We start from the raw sequence: 24,000 nt of genomic DNA on the forward strand, positions 1-24,000 counted from the left end.
CCCCTGAATTAGATTGACACCAAACGACCTGTTGTGTGTTTCCACTACATCAGGCTGAGCGCTCTGGATCGTGCCACGTAAAACCTCTGTAAACGAGGCAAGATTTCCAGTGCAGTTTCCATAGCAATTAGCTGCCTGTCCGTAGATGTCACGGATTTCCGACTTGTCATCTGATGAGATTAACACATCAGGAAGTTGTGGGATGTTTACAGCTCCGAGGCTTTTTGGGGATCGTGTTTTGAAAGAGTTTTGATTTGTTCCCAGCACTTGCTGGTCGCTCGGGCTGACTCCCAACATTCGCTGATCATTCTTTGTATTGAATAATTGATTTGCATGCCCTGAATTATTGAATGAAGTTAATCTGATCTGATCAAATTAATATTAACACTCTCTGAAATATTTATCATCAATGTTGAAAACTATTAACTTATAGACCTATTAATTTAATCATAAATAGATATAGCAGAGAGAGCTGAGGAAAGAGGAGGAGGAAGAGGAGGAGGAGGAGGACGGTGGCAAGTATGCATGAAGCTATCCAGCGCTTCTGTCTTTGTTGTAACTGATGGAATAGGGTAGCTGGTCCCAGGGCTATGCTGTGAGCCAGTGGACGGAAGGCCCGGGCAGCAGGTTGGGGTCGGTGTGATGACCCTTTCGTGCAGACAGGGACCACATGCCCCATTGTGTCTGACTGTCCCCAGTCAAAGGGGAAACTGACGGTCAAATATGTACCATTTCTTTTTGTCTTTCTTTCTTTCTTTACTTTACTTGCTTACTTACTTATTTCCCTCCCTAAGGTACATCTGAAAATGTTTTACATACAGTATGTGTGAAACATCCACAAAAAATCCACTTCTTTCCATGAGTTTATGGTCTCCCAGACAACATGAATCCCTGGGATGTCCTAGCCCATCAAGGCATCAAGTGCCTTTTCCTCTCCTTTTTTCCAAATGAGCATTTGGAGTGTTCTAGGCCCATTTAACTGTTCATTCCTTCACCTGTGTAAATGGGTGCTTCTGGACGGGACTCTCCCTCTTCACACTCACAGACTCGCCACAAGCCTGCGATTAGAGGGCCTTGTTGATATTCCAACAGAAGTCCACCAACCGACTTTGGTTACGGAGTGCTACAATCATAAAACCTTGTTAAGGAGATAGCGTAACTGAATGAATTTGCCTAGGCAGTTTGAGTGACCCCTTCTGAATAGTGAGAATAGTGGCCTGATCTTCACGTTCTTTCTTTCACAACTCATTTATATTCAACAACTCATTGCTTCTATAGCTGTGTGTGTGTGTGTGTGTGTCTGTGTGTGTGATGTTTTTTGTCTTATATGCTTCTTTAGGATGCACCACTTTCAAGTTCACATTCAAACTGTTTGTGTGCTGGGTAAGTGTTCTCTGGCAGTTTGTAGTTTCCAATTGGTTTAAGCTGTTATGACATATAGATAGCCTTTTTTCTGTGTGCATTGCATAATTGTTTATGGAATGGTAAATAAGACAATGAGAGAGGTCTGAAAGCAAGTCATTACATGAGAATAATTGCCAGCCACTTCAATGAAACGCGATCACATTTGATGGGCCCCCCCCCCCCTCCCTTCCTCACCCGGAATTCTAATTCCTGTTAAAGAACATAATAAAGGCGACATGAAAGACTCACTCTTTTCAGTATCTGATAGCTAGGGAGAAGCAAATTATTTCAAATATTTGATATTTAAATTATTTTCAAATGAACAGAGGCATGAGCGGGGCGGGGGGGGGGGCTGTAGGCACTTTCCCCTGGTGATACTCCGGGTGCCTTTGTTTCCTTGGCGTTGGCTCATTAAAAGCATAGCGCCCCTGAAAGCACCAGTCGGCACTCTCCGCCCGAGACCGCAGGCCCTGGCGAGTGCCGTTTTTTAAAAGTCTGCCGGCTCTTTTGAGGGGAAGCGATGGCCGCGAAACTGCCCTGATTAAAATGACAATAGTCTAATTAAGTCGACCTCCGTGTCAGTGCACGGAAAGACTGCTGCCCTGCAAGTTTCCGCTTTTAAAAATCCTTTGTCTTTGGCCTTCTCCAAAATAAGGCGATTTTTTATACACACACACACACACACACACACACACACACACACACACACACACACACACACACACACACACCAACCCCCCTTCCTGCCGAATGCTTCAAAACCCTTCGATGAGATTTTGCTAATGGCAATTATTTTTATTAGCTAATTAAATCTAGGGTTTCTCTCTTTCTTTTTCTCACTCCCTCCATCCCTCCCTCCCTCTCTCTCACACACACACGCATAAACACTCCTCTCTTTCACACGCTCTTTCTGTGCATGGAATTCTTCAGAGAGGGGCTGGTGTTACGAGCACCTTCAAGCACTCTTAGTTTCTTCCTGATGCTGTATACAATAATTATGGAACCCTCTGTTTGCATGCATCCATATTTATATATATATATAATATATATATTCTTTTTTTTATTTTTATTATTACAATACGGTTGATTGCACAGAAACGCACATCTCTCTCTCTCTCTCTCTCTCTCTCTCTCTGCTTAACCGATGGGGCAGACGTGGCACTGGTCTGCTGCCTTCACCCTCACCCTCTCTTGTGCCCCCTCCGAGGGCATCTCTGTCGGATGAGACACAGAAAAGGCATGAATGGAGGTCAGCGCTGCTGTCTGTGACGAGGCAAAGGAAACAGTATTTTTTGTTCCTTTTTCCCCCCGGCAGCAAGAGTTCACCGTCTCGAGAGATAACATAAGAGGCTTTGTTGCTTTGACAACAGAGGCCATTTTTAAAAAGGAAAAAAAAAAGTTGTATTTTTTCTTCTCCTCTGCCCCTTGCTGCTATCTGTTGCCATTATTTGATTGGTTAATCTTATCTAAAAGGCTGGGTATGGGTTGGGTTGGGATGGGGGATGAGATCAGGATGGGAAGGGAGGAGAAGAGGGAAAAATGAAAGGAAAAAAAAACAGCCCTAACCAAGAAGAAGTTGAATGAGTGAAGTGGAAAGAGCTCTCAGTTCCATTATCCATCTGCTGGTGATTAAGGTCTGTGGGGAGATAATTACGCTTTAGTCTTGAGTTAATGAAACGAAAACTTTTCTCTCTCCTCTGAAAAGGAAGGGCAGATCTTTTGTGCCGCTATCCGAGGCCATCGCCCGCCCCTAGACAAGATGTACACGCAATAACACACACACACACACACACACACACACACACACACAATAACACACACGCACAAACGCGGCGGAGCCTCTCTCCTGCTCCTCGTTGGACTGGGCGAGCTGTCAGTCACACATCTCCCAGTGTTGCTGTGCCAGCACCTCTGGAACCTTCTCTGTCCTGCCGTGGGACATGGACGATGTGCAAAGCACTGACATCACGCCTCCTGGGGGCAGACGGCCTGTGGCCTGATCAATATCCTGATTATTTCAAACGGTTACCTTGATTACAGTTAGTGAATGATTATTTATCTTACACATTGTTTCACACTTCCCTCATAGCTCTCCGCGAAACTACTGTAAATAAAAAATGACTGATTGGGTTTGGCAATATGACTTCAAATCAATATACAATTAGTCAACGATTATTTATGTTACACTGCCCTCTTCGTTCTCTGACAAAGTAGTGTCAATAAAAAATGACTGACACTGCACAAAGCTGCTTGGTGGAGCCATGTTGGCTCGTTGTTTAACTAATGCTAGTTGGACAGGGCAGAGACATGGAACCCAACGTAATATATATTTTGAAAAGGGGACAGTTCATGAACGCATGCAGTAGGGAAGGTATTAGCCAATTATTTGACATGAGCAAGTGTTCTAAATGTTCTAAAAGTGTGCCGGGAGTACTGCATATGCTTCCTGGACTGGATGGGATGGACGGTAGTGTGCAAATGTGTAAATTGCAACATAATGGAAATTACTGGAATTAATGGAAAACACACACACACACATACACACACACACAGAATGTGTGAATATTGCGGCTCCTTTGACAGGTGCCTAGTAGATCTCTCACCTGTTTTTCAAACCAATCCCGCTGCTTACCTCGCCGGTGTCACCTACATGTTGAATTCCAATTTTTTTTTTCATTTAAAGGCACACAGCTGCATTTCACACCAGCAGTGCAGCTCCAGTCCTGCAGCATGACCCAGTCCACTCATAATGGGCACGCCCACACATATCCTCCGAGGGGTCGACTGCTTGTGTGCTCTCTCTCTCTCTCTATCTCTATCTCTCTCTCTCTCTACTTTCTCTCTCTCTATCTCTCTCTGTCTCTCTCTCTCTTGCACTTTCTGATGTTTATTTTCCGTTGTGAAAGTGGCGGATGGTTGTTTGGTGTATGTGAGGCATGTTGCGGCACTTCAGGCCGGAGAGCACATATTTAACTGTCCTTGAGGAAGTTCACATCTGGTGTGTGTGTGTGTGTGTGTGTGTGTGTGTGTGTAGCTGCAGGACTGTTAGGCCAGTTCCTTGTCCCCTTCCCCCTATTTCTTTCCTCTCTTCTCTCCTGCTCTCTCTCTCTCTCTCTCTCTCTCCCTCTCTCCATCTCTCACATTTCCTTCATCTGCTGTGCAGTGGCTGGCTGCTCTGGACCCATCTGCTGTTATTATTTTCCACTGATAATTGGCTTGAACAATGGAATGCCTGTGTCCCCCTGCCTTTGAAACTCTACACCCTGTTTATTTTCTGGAGGTCCCATTTCTGCTCTCTGTGCCGTGTGCTCTGCACTCTGCACTTTCCCTCTCCCCCCCCTCTTCCTCTCTCTCTCTCTCTCTCTCTCTCTCTCTCTCTCTCTCTCTCCCTCTTTAGCCGTCTCGCTTGCACTCTGCCCTGTCTCTGCTCTCCTCTGTTCTCATCTCTCTCTCTTTCTCTCTTTTTCTCTCTCTCTCTCTGTCTGTCCGTCTCCCTTTAGTTTCTCACTATCCATCTCCCCCTTTCTATTTTTTGGTTTCACTCTCTCTCCCTTCCTTGCTCTTGGTCTACCCCCCCCCCCCCCCCATTCTCTCTCTCTCTTTCCCTCCCTCTCCCTCCCTCTCGCTGTCTCCCCCTCTCCTCTCCTCCTGCTCGCGGTGCGAGGCGCTCGAAAAATGACATCTTTGACTAGGCACATCAGTTATGTGTCACTCAGCATCTGAGGCAGGGCTCCAGATTTTCTTCGGGGCTCGGGCTCCTGTTCTCTCTGGTTCACTTGAAGTTTTAGTCATGAAGACTGGCAGCTTCAGACAGCCACTCTCCAGGAGTCTCTCCCTGTCGTCAGTCGGCATTCATCTCCCAAGAGAGAAGGAGGGAGAGAGAGAGAGGGTGGGGGGGGGATGGAAGGAGGGTGAAAGAGTGGGGTCTATGGACTCTGAGTCTTGGACAATAGTAGCTGCACAGGATTACTTTATTGAGGGTTTTTTCCCTCCTCTCTGTTGAATCTCATACGATTTCCAGTTCATCCACTAGGAGGTGTCTGTTAAAGAGTGTGGGACAGTGTGTATGGAGAGGAAAGGACCGACTTAATAGACTTCCACCAGACACATTCTGAGACATTCGCACAGAATAATTCATTTGACACTCCTAATGCATGCAAATATTTTCAGAGCCTCATATGAATGCTTGAGCTTTGAATATTCGTCCGTTATAGTAAATCATGGAAAGTGACGGCTTCAGATGTTAAGATCACAAAGGTTTTATATTTCAGCTTGGTTATGGAATTGTTTTAACTTTGTTGTTAGTTTACTTGGCTCTTTGTTTTTCAGGTGTTTGTTGCACAAATTAAAAGTAAACAAGGCAAAGATATGTCAAAAATATTACTACAGGCTAATATGCATAAATGTTAGTTAATGCTATACTATATTAATGTTAGTAAATGCTTTATATGTTAATAAATGCTATAACAAAAACATAGAAAAAGTAAACTGTGTGCTTGGTTTCCAGGCCTCAATATTCTTAGAACTCCTTATTGCGAGAATGACAGAAAAAGAAAGAAAGAAAGAAAGATAGAAACAATGAAAGATAGAAAAACATAATAAAAAATGAGTGAGAATAAAAAAAGTTAAAGACGTAGAAACTGTCCAGGACAGGTAGGGGCTCACAGCAGGCGTCTGCTCTGTGCCAAAGCCTCATTTGCTGAGTGTTTGTGTTTATGCAAAGGGGCCCCTTCCTGCATATTTAATCTAGCACAAGTCACCGGCTTTTGTTGTGTTTAGACCACATACCTCCAGTCCCTCAGAACACACACACTCACTCACACTCACTTACTCACTCACACAGTGCAGCTCGAGCCGTAGTTCACCGACAGACGGACTGAAAAAGCACCTACAGCACACATCTGCTGTCGCACGAGTGCCTCTACTCCAGTTTTAGGAGTTGTGAAATAGCGCGACTGTCGTACCGTGCCGCCGTTTGGTGTTTGTGTGTGTGTGTTTTTTTTTTTCCACCCCCTCGCTGGCTCAGGCTGGAGAATAGCCATTCATGTAATGAGACGCGTCCACTGTTCGCTGGTAAGTCTTTAAAGACTTTGTTCATTGTCTCCCTCGCTCTGCTTCCTCTCTCTCTCTCTCGTTTTCTCTCCCGCACTCTGTCTCTCCCTCTCTCATTCCCCCTCACACTCACATTCTCTCTCTCTCACTCTTCCTCTCTGTCTGTGTGCCTCTCTCCTCCCTTCTTAGCCTTTCAGTGCGTGGACTGCTAGTGTGCTCACTGTTCTGCTATGGCTGAGCCTCATTGGAGAGTTTGAAATAGCTGCAGGATCTGCGCTGACTGCCTACCTCATTCAGCTCCTGCCACAGTACACACACACACACACACACACACACACACACACACACTACTTCTCACTAATACACACAGGATGTAAAGAAGTGGACTTAATGTGCCTGTGTGTGTGCACGCGCATGTGCTCTGGTGTGGTATGGGTTGTTGAGAAAGTGTGTGTGTGTGTGTGTGTGTGTGTGTGTGTGTGTGTGTGTGTGTGTGTGTGTTAAGGGTGAGTGGTGAATCTGCTTTGATGAGACCAGAGCAGATTTTTCCTCCTCATGCTTCTGCCGCTCCGTCTTCGTCCAGGGAAATGAAACGTGCGGTATGCTGATATTAATAGCGTCCTGGATCTGTGGCAGGTTAGGAGACTGCCATGGAGACCGCTGAAGGTGGAAACGGGATCTCGCTGGAGAGAATTGACAGTCCTCCTGTTTGACAGGGTGGAAAAGGACTTGGCCATAAAATTACAATTGCATAGTATTGCCAGAAAGCTTAGTCTTTGTTATAACCATGAGCTCGGGGTTTTGTATTGTTTTATGCTGTGTGACTTTGAACCTGTGTGTAGTAGGGTTATATTCAGGTGTGAATCAGAACAATTTTCAGTTTTCCCTGTACCCTTTTTTCATTGAGTAAAAGTTTAATTCTAATTTGGAAATCTCAAAACACACACATGTGTACTGTTACACAGGTTTTGAAATTTGTATTTTGTCTTCAGGATTACTTTGCTGGAATCCGAATGAAAGGCGAGTTGAAGCCATTCTCTCTCTCTCTCTCTCTCTCTCTCTCTCTCTCTCTCTCTCTCTCTCTCCCTCCCTCCCTCTTTCTCCCTCCCTCCCTCTCTCTCTCTCTCTCCCTCTTTTTGACTTGCCCCAGGCAGGGGGAACACTGTAGCCTGTTCCCATTTCAATAGTGTAAAGAAATGCACTGCGTTGTTTGTTTTGGGTTAGAAGTGAAATTCCACTTCCTTGGTCTTAAGGCGGCAAAGCTCTCTGTGTGGACTCTTGTGTACTTTGTTCTTAGCTCAGCAGAACGTGAGGGCAGGTCCAAAAAATCTCAAGGATCAGACAAGCTGACATTCAGCAGACTGCCCGGTTTCCCCCTCGCCTTTTTTTTTCCTCTCTCTCTTCAGCCGCACAGATCTCCTCGGCAAAGCAGGGTCTGAGAGAAGTTGCCTTTAATTGGCGTGTGTTTGTGTGTTGTTTTTTTCCTCTGTTCTTTTCATTTCATTTTTTTTTTTCAAACATGCTATTGTTTACAGTTTGTGTGGGTGTAGGACATAATGTCAGCCCCCTGCCAGTCATTTTTTTTATGAGTGTGGGGTGGGGTGGCTTGGCTGTATTGCTCTCTCTCTCTCTCTCTCTCTCTCTCTCTCTCTCTCTCTCTCTCTCTCTCTCTCGCTCATTCTCTTTTTTTGAAGCTGTTTTATGAGACATCGTTTGATTTTTCATTTGAACTAGGCTGTCTTAATAAAGCTAAGCTCCAAAAGTTTTTTGGAGTCAGCCCTTTTGTTTGGCCGTCCGTAAACAGCTGGTCTTGTGTTTGGGTGAGTCACGCGTTACATTTTCCTGTATTTCAGGACACAGACAGTGACTTGGAAAATCTCTTGTGCACACACCCTGAACACAAACACAAATGGACTGAATATAGATATCACTGTGTGATCCCAGTGCCCACGCCAGCGTGTTCAAGGCCTTTTCAAAAATGTTCACTTCCTAGCACTTTTACAGCAACAAAAAAAATCAACAAAACAAAACAAAACAAGAATCAATTGCCTTGCTGTATGTATGTGTGTGTGTGTGTTACACAGTGTGTGTGTGTGTGTGTGTGTGTCTTTATGTGTGTGTGTGTGTGTCTCTCTGTGTATTTTTCCTTCTACTTGTTGTCTGTATAGCAGCCTACTATGATAAATGGCAGATAAAGTGTCCAGGCTGTTGACATGGCGTACTGTGCTGAGCACTCCTGCCTTGTGGCTCTCAGGACACAGGCAGAAAACAAAAAAACAAAAAAAACAAGGCCTGTCCTATTGACAGCCGTTGAGTCGCGCCCTAATTAATATGGTAATGACGTGTGGAAGTTCATTACCGGGGCCAGTACAAAAGTAGCCACCGATATGGTATGAAGCACGCGGGCGGGTAATTAATGGAATAACTTTACTTTGTGCTAAATATTCATGGGGCCCTTCCCTTTCTCCCCTCCTCTCCATTCTCTCTATTTGGACGCGGCGTGAAGTGAGTAAAGAGCTGGTCCATTAGATGGACTGAAGAGGCGTGCGGAGTGGATGTGTGCCTTTTGTTGGGATTTGATGCCTTTCAGTGGAGTAGGAATTCATATTTTTGCACGTGTGATCCCTCAAGGGGAAAAAAAAAACAAAACAAAAAACTGTGAGTCCTCGGCGAACGTGTGAGATGTGTGAGAGGACGCCACTGCGGAGGGCTGACCTCTGACCTTCTGTGTTGGGTGTACAAAAAGAGTAGCCTCTCGTGGTTTTTTTGTGTTTTTTTTTAAATGAGAGAAGCGTGTTCATATTGTAGCGTGCGTGTTTGCTTTGCCAGCATTCATGGTTTCACAGAATGAAGGAGGGGGAAATGGAAGGACTGTATTGGTTGATCATTTCTGTGGGTGTGGTGTAGCCCCGCCCCTCTTCCCTTTCAATAGTTTGGTTTCTTGTCAGCCATTAAGCACTTATAACATTGGATATTCTAACTTGAAACTGTGAAGTGTGTCAAATAACAACCCATGTTGAAATCACCTCTCCTTTCCTGTAATTGATATCACAGCAGGGTCAGAATTCAATATAATGAGCTGATGGTATGATGGTATGTATTCCGCTATGCTCCACTTCATATGTTGCCAGTGTTATGGTATAGATATGCCAGCTTTTCAGAACTCTCATTAGAAGGTGAGCAGGTCCACTCATGGCACCGTCATTTAGGAGGAAAGGGAAGACGGCCAGAAGTCCTGTCTTGATTTCCTTCCCACATTCAAAGCAGCCAGCCCAGCAGTATGGCAGTTAGCAAGGAAACCTCCTCTTTATTTTGTTTTTTTTGTAAGTGTTGCATTTTGACACGCTCTGTCCCACAGACTTCTGGGTAATCATCACAGCTAGGCCTGGTTTTGCTCCTGGAGAGTTGCGGCGGCGGCCCAGCGGGAGGGGGGGGTCTGCGGGGGCTTATTTAGCCGCCCTGCATGCTCCGCCAGCCCCCACCACTTTAAACAGCTCCGCCACACTGATATGCAGCTCTGAAATGGAGACAATTATCTATTTAGGTATTACAAGACATGCATGAGAGAGAGAGAGAGAGAGAGAGAGAGAGAGAGAGAGAGAGAGAGAGAGAGAGAGAGAGAGAGAGAGAGAGAGAGAGAGAGAGAGAGAGAGAGAGAGAGAGAGAGAGAGAGAGAGAGAGAGAGAGAGAGAGAGAGAGAGAGAGAGAGAGAGAGATGTGCAGCTGTTTTGTCCCAGTTCTTTTGTTTTCTTCCATCCTTTCCCTTGTTCTGCACCTCCTCCTCCACCTTCTTCTGCTCCACCTCCTCTCCATTCCTGCCTGATGCAAACACTTCCCCTCATTAGCGACGCGGAGCATTCATCTAAATGGATGTGCTGCGTTTTGTGGTAAACTCATTTAGCTCCCAAGGCGCTTTGCAGGTGATTTGAATTAATGATGTTTAGGTGTTTAAAATGAAAATATTTGTCATTTGTCACCAGTCACTATTGATTTATGGTGGCATTGATGATATGTTAATTGAAGGCTAATGAATGTGGATAATAGGAAAACGGCCGTTCTCCATTTTCTTTGTGTGTGTGTGTTGGAGTGTGTGTGTGTGGTGGAGTGGTGGTTCTCCATGTCCAGTCAAAATATAATACTGACCACTGTTTTTTTCTTTTTTTTGTTTCTAAAAAGGACGTTTGATACATAATTAATGGAGAGGTGGGCCCGCGCATGCTTGATAGTTTCTCAGTGTCCTGTGTGATATTGAGCTGTGGTTAAATGTTTGCAGCCTGCCGATGAGCTTGGCCACAATTTTGACTGTCAAAATGCAAAAGGAGGAAAAACCGTGAGAACAGAGTGAGAACGCTGGCGTGCATGTGTGTGTACGCTGGCGATGACGCTGGCGTGCATGTGTGTGTATATTATTGGTAATATTTGGCCACCCTCTAATGCTTTTATTCAAATGCAGGTGAGATATTGCCCTGTTGGCACTCATCTGTTTACCATAAAAACAAGGTTTAGGTTCTTTTCTTTTTTCTGTTTCAGTTCTTTGTTTTGTGTATGTCTCTGTGTGTGTGTGTGTGTGTGTGTGTCTGTGTTTGAGTGTATGGGGGGGGGGGGGTGTTATGATTTGCAATAGTGTGTACTGTATGTTAGATTGCACTAATGGAGCTCCCTTGACCTCCACCAACAATACCACAGTGGCCCAACTGACTGGTCTTCAAACAGGCCTGTTATGAGTGAGTGAGAGAGTGAGAGGGTCTGAAATAAAAGTGCTGTCCTCAGCACAGCTCGAATATGATAAGCCTCCAATGTCACACCGCCTCATGCACCCTGAAGAGAGTAGCTACAGTAGTGTTCTTACCCTGCTGCCAAAGCCTCTGCAACCGTGTTGGTGGCCTCTGTTTGGTTAGAGCCTGGTCATTCCCTGGCCAGGTACTCTCATGGTTCCACCACACGCTTGTTTGCTAACTCGTTGGCCAGATTTGTGCTTTGTGCATCTGCTAGTACGTGAGGCTCAGCTAGGGTCCCTCGTTGCATAAATTGCGTCATCGGAGTGTGCATTCGTGGCCCTGCACGGACACAGGGGCGCCCTCTGATTTTGTTGTAACGGTGCTGATTTGCCGCTACATAACAAGGGCACCAAGTGCGTATGGTCAGTCTCCAAGCAGACTGCCCAGTACACGTAACTAAGTATAATTATCATAATAACTAGGCCTCTGAGGTGTCTGCAGCTGGCTATGTGCGTGTCCTCCAGCGAGTATAATCAATGCTGAAGCCTTCAAGTGCTGCCACTGCTCTACTGTGTTGAGCTACTGTACTATTGTAAGATAGCTCCTCTGTTCTGACTCTCCTGTAGCGGTTCTGCTTTTCTGAAAGACGACTTCCTCCTCTCTGCTCTCCCCTGCTACATCTGCAGGCTCTGAAGGCTTTTCACACATTTGTACTCTTGAGATCCGTGAAGGCACTGTTACAAATTACTGCTCAGGAGGAACACCTGCTCTCTGTACACTCAGGTTATGCTGAATCAGTCCTCCTCACTGGTCATTAATAAAGTGTCAGGATGACTCTAATGTCTAGCTGGCAAACTGTTTGAACCCCCCCCCCCCCAGCCCCCCGCCCCTAATGATAATATTGCTGTTTCACTTATTTAGAAGAGATTGTTGCAGACAGTGGCCATGATTATTTAATTACCTCTGCTAATTTCGCTGTGTGCTGTTTGCAGGGCAAGGAGGCTGAACTTGTTAAGCTGAGACGGAAGATTGCTTTAAACAAGGCAGTCCTTGGAGAAGGTAAACACTGTCATCCATTAGAGAGCCATTTTTGGTGTGCTTTGCGTGTTGCATTGAAATGGGTTAGTGAATAACTGGATTGTCTTCAGTTCTTTTTTTTTCTTCTTCTTCTTGTTTGTGAATGTCTACTCATCTGAGAATATAATTTTGCCTCTCTCAAGGTTTGCTGCCCCTGAAAAGTCTAAATACTTCTTCCATGTTGACATTGTAATTGTATTTTTTGGGACAGTTTAGTGCAGTATCTACAGTGAAAATTTTGCAGGCCCAACAGCAGGTCTTAATAGACTGTCCCATGACCCATACATTCTAACCTTTCAGATTTAATAAGAATTGCTAAGCTGAAAGAAAACATGCCTTTTTTGAAGGCTAAATTTTAATAGAACCGCTATGCTACTTTTCTACTAGCATCATTAGCAAAATAGTTTGCTCTGTTGACAGACTTCACAGACATATCCAGGTTTTCAAAGGCTGTCCAGTCAGTTGCACGCACACACACACACACACACACACACACGCACACACACGCACACACACACACACACCTGGTCATGTCGTAACACGCAGGAGAGGGTATGGGGTCTCCTTCACATAAAAAAGACTGGGCTTCAGAGAGCAGCCATATCTAGTGTTGATCCTTCCTCGTTGCCCCGTGCGCGAACCCTGATTGACCCCCTTTCCCCACTGCAGCCAAACTGGCCAGTGTCCTAAACACAGCCTCACAGCAGCAGATGCCCAGCATACTCGGACACAGTACCTGGTTCTAACTCACAAGAGTCATCCATGAATGAACAGAGCCCATACATAATGTGATATGTGTTTCCACACACACACACACACACACACACACACACACACACACACAAAACAATTTGTTTTGTGTCCACGCTTGCATCGTCAGTGTGGTCCTCATAATTGGAAGCTCCACTGGACCTGACAGGGAGAGTGGAATTTACATACAAGGCCCTTATGTGTTCCTCCTAACATGGCCGATAACAATGAAGCGTTGCGGAGGGCCGTCGGGGCCAGTGACAGCAGGGGAAGGGGCTCCTTTTGTCCAGTTAAGACACAGCGCCATAAATCACTACCTGCACTCCGTGGCTGGCGAGGTCTCCCGCTTGCTTCTCTTTCTCTCTCTCTCTCTCTCTTTCTCCCTCTCTCTCTCTCTCTCTTTCTCCCTCTCTCTCTCTCTCTTTCTCTCGTTGGCAAGTGGAGGAAGTGAGCGTTACGCCTGCTCCCGGTCACCTTTGCATGCTAACACGCTCCGCTCTGCGCTTCTGTGGAATTCCGCGCTAGTTATGGTGGGAGTTTTTTTTTTTTTGTACACAGAAGGCAAGGAACAGGAGGGAGAAGAAAAAAACATGCGAGGAATGGTTGGTGGTGGTGGTGAAATAACACATTTTTATTTATCCCCAATGCATTTTTCTGCATACTCTCAACGAAGAAAAAAAAAACTCTTCTGTTCGGCACAGCTGCCTGCTGAACCCAGATGCGGGATGGGCCTGATAGCGCTCGAGTGATTGTGTAATTAATGTTAATGTGGCCAAATCAGCCTAATCATTGACACAACTTTCCAATGCGATTTTGATTGCATCTCTAATACAGAAATCCCTGTGGCAGCTTACAGGATTAACGTGCTTCCCCCGCGCAAAGCCAGCCTCAAGTGTGATAGACTTTAAATGTGAGAGTGTACAGGCCTGGTGTCGTTGCACTCTCTTTACATGGCTGTGTGCGTGTGTTCTCTGTGTGTGTGTGTGTGTGTGAGAGAGAGAGTGTGAGAGTGTGTGTGTGTGTGTCTAAGGGGGGTGCGCATGCAGGCATGCACATGTATACTATATGCATATGTTCTCCTTCTCTTTATTTGTTTAGGGATTAGCAGGAAAATAAGCCTAAAAGAGGGTTTGATTGCGTTTAGGGTGGCGCTTAGCCAGATAGCGTAGCTGCACTCCAGACAAACTGTTAGTGTTGAGTGCAATGGCCTGGAGGGTGGGGTTTTTTTTGTGTGTGTGTGTGTGTGTGTGTGTGTGTGTGTGTGTGTGTGTGTTGGACGGGGGTGGGTGAAGGGGTAGGCCTGCCCGGTTTCTCCTCTCTCTGCCCCAGCTCCACCGCTCCACATTTGATGTGCTTCCACTCGACCCCGTGATGCCAGAACTTTCTCTCTCTCTCTCTCTCTCTCTCTCTCTCTCTCTCTCTCTCTCTGCGCCTCTTCGACTTCCTCAGCCCTCTCGACCACTTTGGTACACAGCCACTCTCTCGCCCACTCTTTTTAAAAGCCAGATTGAAATTTCCTTCAAGCCACACACAACAGTGGCGAATACACACACTATCACAAGAACAGTCGGCCGCTGACTCGAACCAGCATGCAGTGAATTAGAACGCCTCAGAAGATCACAGCCGAGATGATTTTTACCCCCGAGCTGTTTAACTGACTTCTGTTGGTCTGCATTTTACAGTGGTATTAGACACAAACAAGCAAATTCATGCGTTGCAAGAGCAAAAAGGAAGGTCGCATATAGCTGTACGTTTGGGGCCCCTTCCACCCCCCAACGGCCGTGAAATATTTTGTCTGAGGGCATTTATTGCGTACAAAAAAAGTAATTTCTTTATATCAGCTTCGAGCTGAAAATTGCTACGTATTAGTATTAGGGGTTTGTAAGCTTCTAATTCCATGGCATTTACAGCTGGCTGTGTTTCCATGCATTTGTAACACTTTGATTCTTGAGAGTTGCCTTAATCGCTTTTGCCCAGTGCAGAACATAATAAACAACTTGCTGCTGTCGCTTAAGTGCCGCACAGGGGAGATTGCTAACAAGAAAGTTAAACGTTTCTGCCACCAGCACTTTTGTCACCGCGATTTTCATGCACTGTAACTCCCGTAGTATGCGCTCTTTCTTTCTCTCTCCCTCTCTCTCCCTATCTCTCTCTCTCCCTCTCTCTCTCTTTTATTCCCTCCCTCCTCTCAACCTGAGCACTGCTTGCCATGAAACGCATGGGGTGGGACGACTGCTCTGGGCTTCCGTTGCCTCTTTCTTGATTTATGTATACAACCCCCCCCCCCACACACACACACACACCCTCTTTACAAAACAACAAAATCTGTGTTTGGTTTACGATGCCATCGGCTACAGCAGCCTCCCATGAGTGTGCCACCCACCCAGGCGGCTATCGGCCGGGGAGATCTCGATCAGAGGTTACGCAGCGAGCTCCCGCACTAAGCCCTCTCACCTGGCCCTGCCCCCCCCCGGCTTATCTGATGGGAGATGCAGGCTGAGAGTCTGAGAGGAGACATACACACACACACGCACACACAAACACACACACGCACACACACACACACACACATAAACACCAACACAGGGCCTCCACTCACAGCTTTCACACAGGGCCTCCATAGCATCTATTCAGCTTTATTAGGTCATCTTTAAGGAACGATATGCCCCATATTAAAGGAGAAATCCAGCAATTTTGACTTCGCAGAGAGTCTCGCCTAGATCCATAGGCGTACATTTATTTCCGGGTGGGAGGGCACAGTTTGAGGTTTAAAATCATTGGAGTTCCTTTGAACCGCTTTGAACCAATCATGGCGTTTCGTCATACAGAGAGGTTTCTCTGCATCACGCCCATAACAAGCAAGCGTGCATCTTATCAGCAAACAATCACACGTTTCATCTGCGTAACTCTCGCCAAAATGCATCATATAGTGTTTTGTGAATGTACCCAAGTGAAACTTTCATATAAATGCATAAGTACGTCCAAAGCGCCACTTTTAAGCTTGTATGCGTTGGCGTTTTCGGGTGAAATGACCTTTTGAATGGGAATCCTATAGGGCCACTACTTTTTTGATACAATCACGTCAAAATTGCTATTTTTCAAACACTACGAAGGCTCGATTTTGACGCGACCATGTAGCCTACTAAACTAAAGTTTGACTCGGGTACGTTCGTAGCCTAAGTGACAAAAGTTTAGCTGACAATATAACATCCTACTCCACTGTGACTTTGTTCGTGACACTGTTAATAGGCTAAACTAGAAAGAGCTAAAATAACTCACACCAACCTTATTTGCGCCTTTTATTCACATTAAGCCCTTTTCGCTTCCTACATTGATGTATTCCAAGCGGTCTACTTCGGGGGCGGGGACGTAGTAATTGAAACACCATGCCTGGGTAACGTAATCGCTCTCAGGGACGCCCTCTGTTAGCTGGTTGGTTCGGCTGCCCAACCTCCGATGTAAACGAGCGCGAATCAACCTATTCCAGACGGAGTACTGTAGGGAAAAGAAATCGAGCGGAAGTACGTAGGCAGGCCGAGGCCAGGCTACCATAGTGTAGCACTGTAGCTGCCTGGGAGCTCTAACTGTCGAGCTAGGTAAAACCGATTGTTTTCGGGGGTTTTTCCCACCGAAATCACCGTATTTCTCCTTTAATAGAGTAGCTTGTAGATTAGCTTGCCCAACACTGGATTTGATTATATTCATCTTACAGTTTTTGTTGTACATCTTTAGCACATAGCTGTAATAGTTCTGTCAGTCAAGAACGGGCTTTAATTTTCTGTTGATCTTTAAGCACTCTAGCCTTTAACACTCTTTTGCATGTAATCCTTTTGTCTGGGTGGTGTGTGTGTGTGCGCATGTTGGTGTGTGTGTGTGGCTGTGTTGCTGTCAGAGGGGCCAAGTGACAGAGTGTTGGGTGTGATTGACAAGAGTGCCAGCTTGAGGGCTGTTCTACCAGCCAGCAGGCATGTCAGTCAGAGTGAGGGAAAGAAAGCTGTCAGTGGCACAAACCACAGTTCAGAGTGGGGTTGGATGCCTGACTGTGCAATGCCTGGATTATTCAAGGGCAAACACTGAACATGGGCAGTGGCTTTAAGTGTCAGAGTAATTCTAGATACATGCATGTGTGCTCGCGTTTTGCTTTCTAAGTTTCAGTGACAATACAGAAGCACATTTAACATGGCACTTTGATAACAGAGCGCAAGAATTCAAAAAAGGCACAGGGCACTTTTGTTTCTCTACTACTGTATATTTCACTTTTTTACTTCTTTCTTTTGTTTTTTCCGGATTTTGATCTAGGTGGAAAATATTCCGAAAGCCCAAATAATAAACCGCTGTATAGCAATTAGGCTCTGAGTTTATTTTTACGTATTTGACGTTTGCGGAATTCTCGTCATGGTCAATATCATTTTGGCAGTGCTTTTGCCTCGCCATTTATTTGAGGAAACAAATCCCTTTTACGGACGAAACACCTGGTGAAGCTACTTAATGGAATGGGCTTTAGCGTTATGTAAATAAACAGCTCGCATTTTTAGACCTGAGAGCTTCAGCGGGAGCGGATATTGGTGGTGGAGGGGGGGTGGAGGGGGGGCAGTGTGTGTGTGTGGGGAGGGGGGGGGGGGGGGTTGCTGGCTGGTTTGGGGCACACTATCTGCTGTATGAGGACAGTGTGAGGTTCTCACATAGATGAAGTTTATTTTTTAAAAAGAAGATTTATACACTCTGAGAGGGGTGAAGTTAAACTTTTATTCTTCCTTGGTTTGTATAATCGATCAGGAGACAAAGGTGAGTTGTGAATCGCTCAGTTAATGCTTAACTTAAGGGTAAGGGTAGTTTATGACTGTTTAAATTAATTTATTTTCCGTCTTGACTAGGTGATGTCAAAGAATGCAGATAGACTTCCCTTGAGCATATAGAGGCATAGATTATAAAATATGAGCATATAGAGGCCTAGATTATAAAATATGTTTTTAGCTATCCGTGACTACTGGGGAGTAGGGAATAGTAAATCATAATAATAGTTCCTTCACTGAGGTGATTACGCTTCAGCATACGCCGTCCAGGAGCGGACAAAAACAAGAACACGTTCTCCGAAAACTCCAAACAAGACCTGAAGAAGTGAAAAGCACACAGACACAGCACCACAGTCACCACAGTGTGCCTTTGGAAACATTTCCTGGTACCGGTATTTCACATCACATTATTATCAAATGAAAGCGGTTCAAATGACAGAGTGATGAGAGTCCTCCCATTTAGCCAGGCAGTAGGACCTTGGATATGTTTGTATTATTGAACTGCGGAGTTGGCCAGCTACACGGCTTCCATCATGTGTCCCCTCAGAAACACTTCATACATCGCAGACCAATGAGTCCCTCCCGGATCGCTTCCTTTCTTTGGAGTCGGCTAATGAATTCGACTGCTAAAATATTTGAAGTCTTGAATTATGGTTGGACAGATAAACGATGCACACAAAGTTGAACTCATGTCTATTAAAAGGGGGCTAGAAGAGGGCATGTCTGTGTTTTTGAATGTGAGTTTATTTTAAGTATCAGGGAACAAGCTCAAAAAAGAACAAGTATTTTGAAGGTCTGTTTATTTACTGCAAGTTTTTGCCGATTCTTGGCTCCTCGTGTTGTTTTGCGTAAACAGTCTCTCTCTGTATCTCTCTCTCCCTCCTTCTTTAACTCCCTCTCTTTTTTACCCCCCCCATGCCTCTCTCTCACTCTCTCTCTCTCTCTCTCTCTCTCTCTCTCTCTCTCTCTCACTGTCTCTCTCGCCCTCATGCTCTGCTGATGGGAGTGAAAAAAAAAGAGAACAGCGAGCCGTACAGAGGGCCGAAAACAGGAATGACAAACACCATTAGCTGAAAAATTTCCATTTCATTGCAACTATGTTATTGTTTACTTTACCATACACGTCCTAATATGGTTACCTCCCCGTGAAAGCTGCCCAGGCTGGAGAGGAATGGAGACGGGAGGCCCCACTAAGGGAACAGCTTTTAACTGCCACTTAGACAATAAGAAACAATTGCCACGGCTTTGTAAAAGGCCCAGTGTTCAGAGCGGCCAGGGCCTAGCGGACGCCATGCTGCCTGCTCCTGGAGCCCTGTAGATGGAATTCAGACAGCCGTTTTACCGCCCGAGCTCTATGTGTCATATCTGTCTTTTCATTTCTCTCGCTCTCTCTCTTTTTCTTGCTCTCTCTCTCTCTCCCACTCTTGCGCTTTCTTTTTGAATGTGTACTGTTCTCTGTTGTGTGACTTGAAGAACAGAAGGATTGAAAGCACTCTCAGTTCTGTGTCTGGCGTGCTCTCTTGATGTGTATTTGTCTCGCGTGGTGTTTGTGTCTGTGGCCACACGCTCCGTCACTCTCCGTGTTTGTCAGGGTGTCGCTCTCTCTCTCTCTCTCTCTCTCTCTCTCTCTCTCTCTCTCTCTGAGTGTCTTTGTCTGCCTCTCTGTCTCACTTCTTCCTCTTTTTCTTTTGTGTGTTTCTTGTGTGCTCCTTCCTGTTGTCTCCCTTCTCCTTTGCCACACACAAACACTCTCTCCTCCATTTCTATCAATCAATCTGTTCGGGTGTGTTTGTTTGTGTGTGTGTGTGTGTGTGTGTGTGCGTGTGTGCGTGTGTGTGTGTCTGTGTGTGTGTGTGTGTGTGTGTGTGTGTGTGTGTGTGTGTGTGTGTGTGTGTGTGTGTGTGTGCGTGTGTGTGCGTCTGCGTGTGTGTCTGTTTGTGGGTCTGGGTGGATGGGTGTAGGGGGTTGTTTGGTGGGCTGTCTGTCAGCCTTGTTTAGTGGTATGTGACACTAAATGGGGCCTGTGTGTGTGTGTGTGTGTGGACTGCTTTATAAGACATAACCTGGCTCTGCCCTCTGAACCTGGACCACCTTTGGGAAGCCCTCTCACACACTGCAGTAGAGCAATTAGTGCCTCAACTGACAAAAGGTGTTTTTTTAAATAGAGGTTTTTGGTTATCGTATAATAGTGTTTTTAAATAGATATTTATAACACATATGCTGAACTGGATGAATTGGATTCAATCTATTTTGAAATATGTGTGTATATGTTTTTTTTTTCTTTTTTGTATCTTGCATCTGAACTATGTTTTTGGATGATGATGAGGAGGTGTCGACAGGACTAGCCTCACCCCCATCCCAAAATCCTCATGTGCATGCTGAGTGCCCTTTTCCGATCTTCCTGAGAGCGACCTTTGAACCTTAGGAATGCGGAAGGTCAGCTCTCATGTCTCATGTGAGAAAGATGGCTTAGCCAATACACTTATATAATATACATGTGTATCTGGACACATCTGTTTAAATTTTGGTCATTTGCTGTCTGGCAGGTTCAGTACTTTTTAAAATGGCAATAAAGTCTAAACAAGCCCAATGTTAGTGAATGAGATGATTGTCTCAGATTGATCTGTAGACTACACAAACGTAGAATCAATCTTGCCCTTTTTATTGCAGTGAAACAATGTTATTCTAGCATGTAAACCTCACACACCTGCTCACAATCATTCAGTTAGCTTTTTAATGATGTTTAGGTGCTCTCATGTTACATTTAAATAGAGACGAACCCCCCCCCCCCCCCCCCCCACACACACACACACCCTGTCACTTTGGAGAAAGAGCTTGATTGCCGTGCCTTGGTGTGATTGCGATAACAAGCCACGGTGTGAGTGGGTGGCATATCAGGGCTTGGGTTACAGCACTGGACTGCTATGGGCTGTGAGGGTTTGGAAGTGAAGTGTGGTTAAGGCATCGGGCCAGGTCTCTGGGTCCTGACACAATGTATGGGTGTGTGTAGTATCTCATGTTTTTATTGAATCAAGTCGTGACGGTGTGTTGCAGGTTACACATACCATACAGCTATTTTAGACATCTTGTCTTGGCATTGTGTGAGCATTCTTTTGTGACACAGTGCATTGAATGATGAGACGTAAACTTAGAAATAACAACAACAACAAAAACCTGACCTGGCCCTCAGTATGTGGCATCGGATGTCTTTTGTGTGTGATTATTGCTCTCATCTCTCATTTCTGGCATAGAAACGAATTGTGAAAACAGTTTAGGAAACCGTGAAAGTAGGCTAGGTTTATTTTCTGTACCTTGTGGTTGTTGGTGCTTGTGGTGGTGGAACTATGCTGTTCCCTATCTGTAGTTAATGAACTTTGGTTGTTTGCTGACTTCAAGGTCAATTTCTGCAAATGGCAGCAGCACGCTGTGGTTGTAAACATGTTTACTGCCAGGCGTGTGTAAACACTGTAAATGTGTACAGGTGGAAAAGGCCATACAGGCTCAGTCCCTATTCTTTGTTTTGCCCCTTGTGGCACAGTTCCCCTGTGCACAGACACACCTGTGTGTGTGTGTGTGTGTGTGTGTGTGTGTGTGTGTGTGTGTGTGTGTGTGTGTGTGTGTGTGTGTGTGTGTGTTTGCATCTACTTGCACTCAAACAGTGTCGTATCACAGCCCATGATAATATACAGCAAGGGAATACAGCAATAACAAGGGAATAAGAGAAGGACTCAGGAAAATGAAAGGCAGCACAAGCTCACGCGGGCAGGAACGCATAGCCAGCAACGCAAGCACCGGTGGCATTAAATATGAATTAATGGAATGTTGCTCAGCCTCATCATAGGGTGTAGTGTACTGTTCAAAAAAAGAAAAGAAAAAAGAAGAAAGAAAAGAAATTTATGTTGCTGGCTACCGGCCGTGAAGGTGCATTTGGACTTGGTATCCCTTTAATTAGAAGTGAGATATTAGCATTTCATAGGGATTTGTGCCGGGAGAGAGAGAGAGAGAGAGATGGAGAGGAGAGGGGGGTGGAGGGGGGGGGTGCAGAGAGCAGTGCTTTCATTAGCCGGCCCCTCTGCATGTAATGAGCGTCGTCATTAGCTGATGGAGTGGATTTGCCCTCGCTCTACCTTGAAAGGCATGTCATTTACATACTTCTTAGGACTGCTGCCTTTTAATGGATTCCTCAATGAATGAAATAATAATAATACTAGAAATAATAAAAAGCCACATCTTTTTTTTTTTCTTCGCAGAAAATTTTGAAGAGTTTGTGTACATCAGTTTAGTGTGCTGGTGTGTGTGTGTGTGTGGGGGGGGGGGGGCACCAAAAGGACAAAAGGAGTCAAATTAAAAAGAGAGGACAGAGAGAGAGAGGTGAGGGTATCTTTAATGTTGGAAACGTAAGGCCTCAGATATCACTCTGAGATTCGTGTAGTGCATCATAAATTCTGAATTAAATCCATAATGGGTGACATGCAGGAATAAAAGTGCGGGATCAAACAGGGGAAATATAGCATGGCGGCTGACTTTTGCCTCCAGACATGGACACATAAATAAAGTGTGTGTGATTAGGAATGGGGAGGGGTGTGTGTGTGTGTGTGTGTGTGGTGGGGTGGGGGTGGGGGGGCAGCCTTGTGGAGGTTACCGTGCTGATGAGGAGGAGGCTTTTAACCCCCCATCCACTACACACACACACACACACACACACACACACACACACACACACACACACACACACACACACACACACACACACACACACACACACACACACACAAACACACCCACACACACACACACCACTCTCACACTGAAGCCAAGCCACCATAGAACAGGCGAGGGGTACCACGTCTGATCTAATGCACCGAAACCGTGGAGGTGGGTTTTTTATCCCTCAAAATAAAAAGGGAAGTTTTTAAGCCCTCAGCCACATCTCACGTCTGTCTGTCTTTCTCCACCACCCTTCTCCCTCATTCCCTCTCTCTTCCTTCCCTCGCTCTTCTCTTCCTCTGTTGCTCCCTTTCTCTCTCTCTCTCTCTCTCTCTCCCCCCCCCCTCTCTCTCTCTCTGAATCAGGCGTGAAGTGATTAGTGCGTTATTGATGAGCTCCCAAAGTGGCAAGTGTGGGAAATTGCATCTTTGATCACAGAGAGTTTGGGAAATGTAACGTGAGTGTGCTGAGCGAAACTGCCAGGTAAAGCCTTACCACTCCCCCCCCCAAACACACACACACACACACACACACACACACACACACACACCCAGCACCCCCTCCCTCGGCATGCTACACACACCCGACCTGTCGTGGGGGACAGGGATCTTCCTTCCCCTCTCTAAACCACATATTTGTTTTGGATGCTTCTCATTGGAGAGTCTACATGGTGATTACAGCTGTTCATTAACAAAATTGGGTATTTGTTTTAAACTTTAACCAATCACTTTGATATGCTAATTAGGGTGTAATTTAATTTGAGCCCCATAATGATGATGCTGTTATTATGGACATAAATGATGCAGTTAAGCAGAAAGTCATCTCATTTGCATACTGTACATGCCAGTAAATTAAGCGCTTTCCCTGTGCTGCTTCGCCTCTCATTTTCCACTTCTGTACACACTGGTTCACTCTCTCTACTCCTCTCTCTTTCTCTTTCTCTCTCTCTCCCTCTTTCACTACAACTCTCTACTCCTCTCTCTCTCTCTCTCTTTCAGTATCTCTTTACCTCCCTCTCTCCATCTCTATTCCACTTGCATCCTCCCTCTCCTGCTCTCTGTCTTTCTACCTCACTTTCTCTCTCTCTCTCTCTCTCTCTCTCTCTCTCTCTCTCTCTCTCTCTCTCTCTCTCCCTTTCTCTCTCCCTCTCTCTTTCAACCCCATGCCTAATGGCAGGCCAGGCCTTTTGATGTGGAGAGCCTGCTTCCACACTTAGAATCAGCAATTCACAATATGTAGCGCATAAAGAGGCTCATTATCCCACTAAGTGTTTCTTTAAGAACTGGAGGATTAATAAGGGGAGGTGTTGTTTTTCAAAGTTACCCGCTTGTGATGCTGGGCATGTACAAATACTCTATGTTTTCTTTTAAGGATGCGCAGCTTTTCTTCCTTTTGTGTGTGTATGTGTGTGTTTGCGTTGGGTCATTTGACATCCTTCCTGTTAAAACATGGCACATGAAAGGAGTTTTTCGGCAGCGCTGTTGCCTGAGCGCTTTTCT

At 45.5% G+C, this 24,000-nt stretch overlaps 1 protein-coding gene across 8 annotated transcripts in view; it reads left to right on the top strand.

Moving 5' to 3' along the window:
• The window catches only part of foxp1b (forkhead box P1b), a 170,590-nt gene that overhangs the window by 41,010 nt on the left and 105,580 nt on the right, over positions 1-24,000 (top strand). For 5 of the 8 annotated variants that reach the window (XM_076267973.1, XM_076267975.1, XM_076267979.1 and 2 more), the window contains one exon: positions 12,167-12,233. The exons of 1 other annotated variant lie outside the window; for it this stretch is intronic. The gene's annotated coding sequence lies outside the window, so the exon portion shown is untranslated. Of the gene's footprint in view, positions 1-5,542; positions 6,478-12,166; positions 12,234-24,000 lie in introns of those variants that run through there. 2 more of the 8 variants (XM_076267976.1, XM_076267977.1) reach the window with 2 other exon arrangements.

This window comes from Alosa pseudoharengus, unplaced genomic scaffold, assembly GCF_046254945.1.
Source record: "Alosa pseudoharengus isolate Yale_2024_CS ecotype anadromous, Long Island Sound unplaced genomic scaffold, YU_APseudo_1.1 YU_APseudo_1.1_scf_5, whole genome shotgun sequence".
NCBI lineage: Eukaryota > Metazoa > Chordata > Actinopteri > Clupeiformes > Clupeidae > Alosa > Alosa pseudoharengus.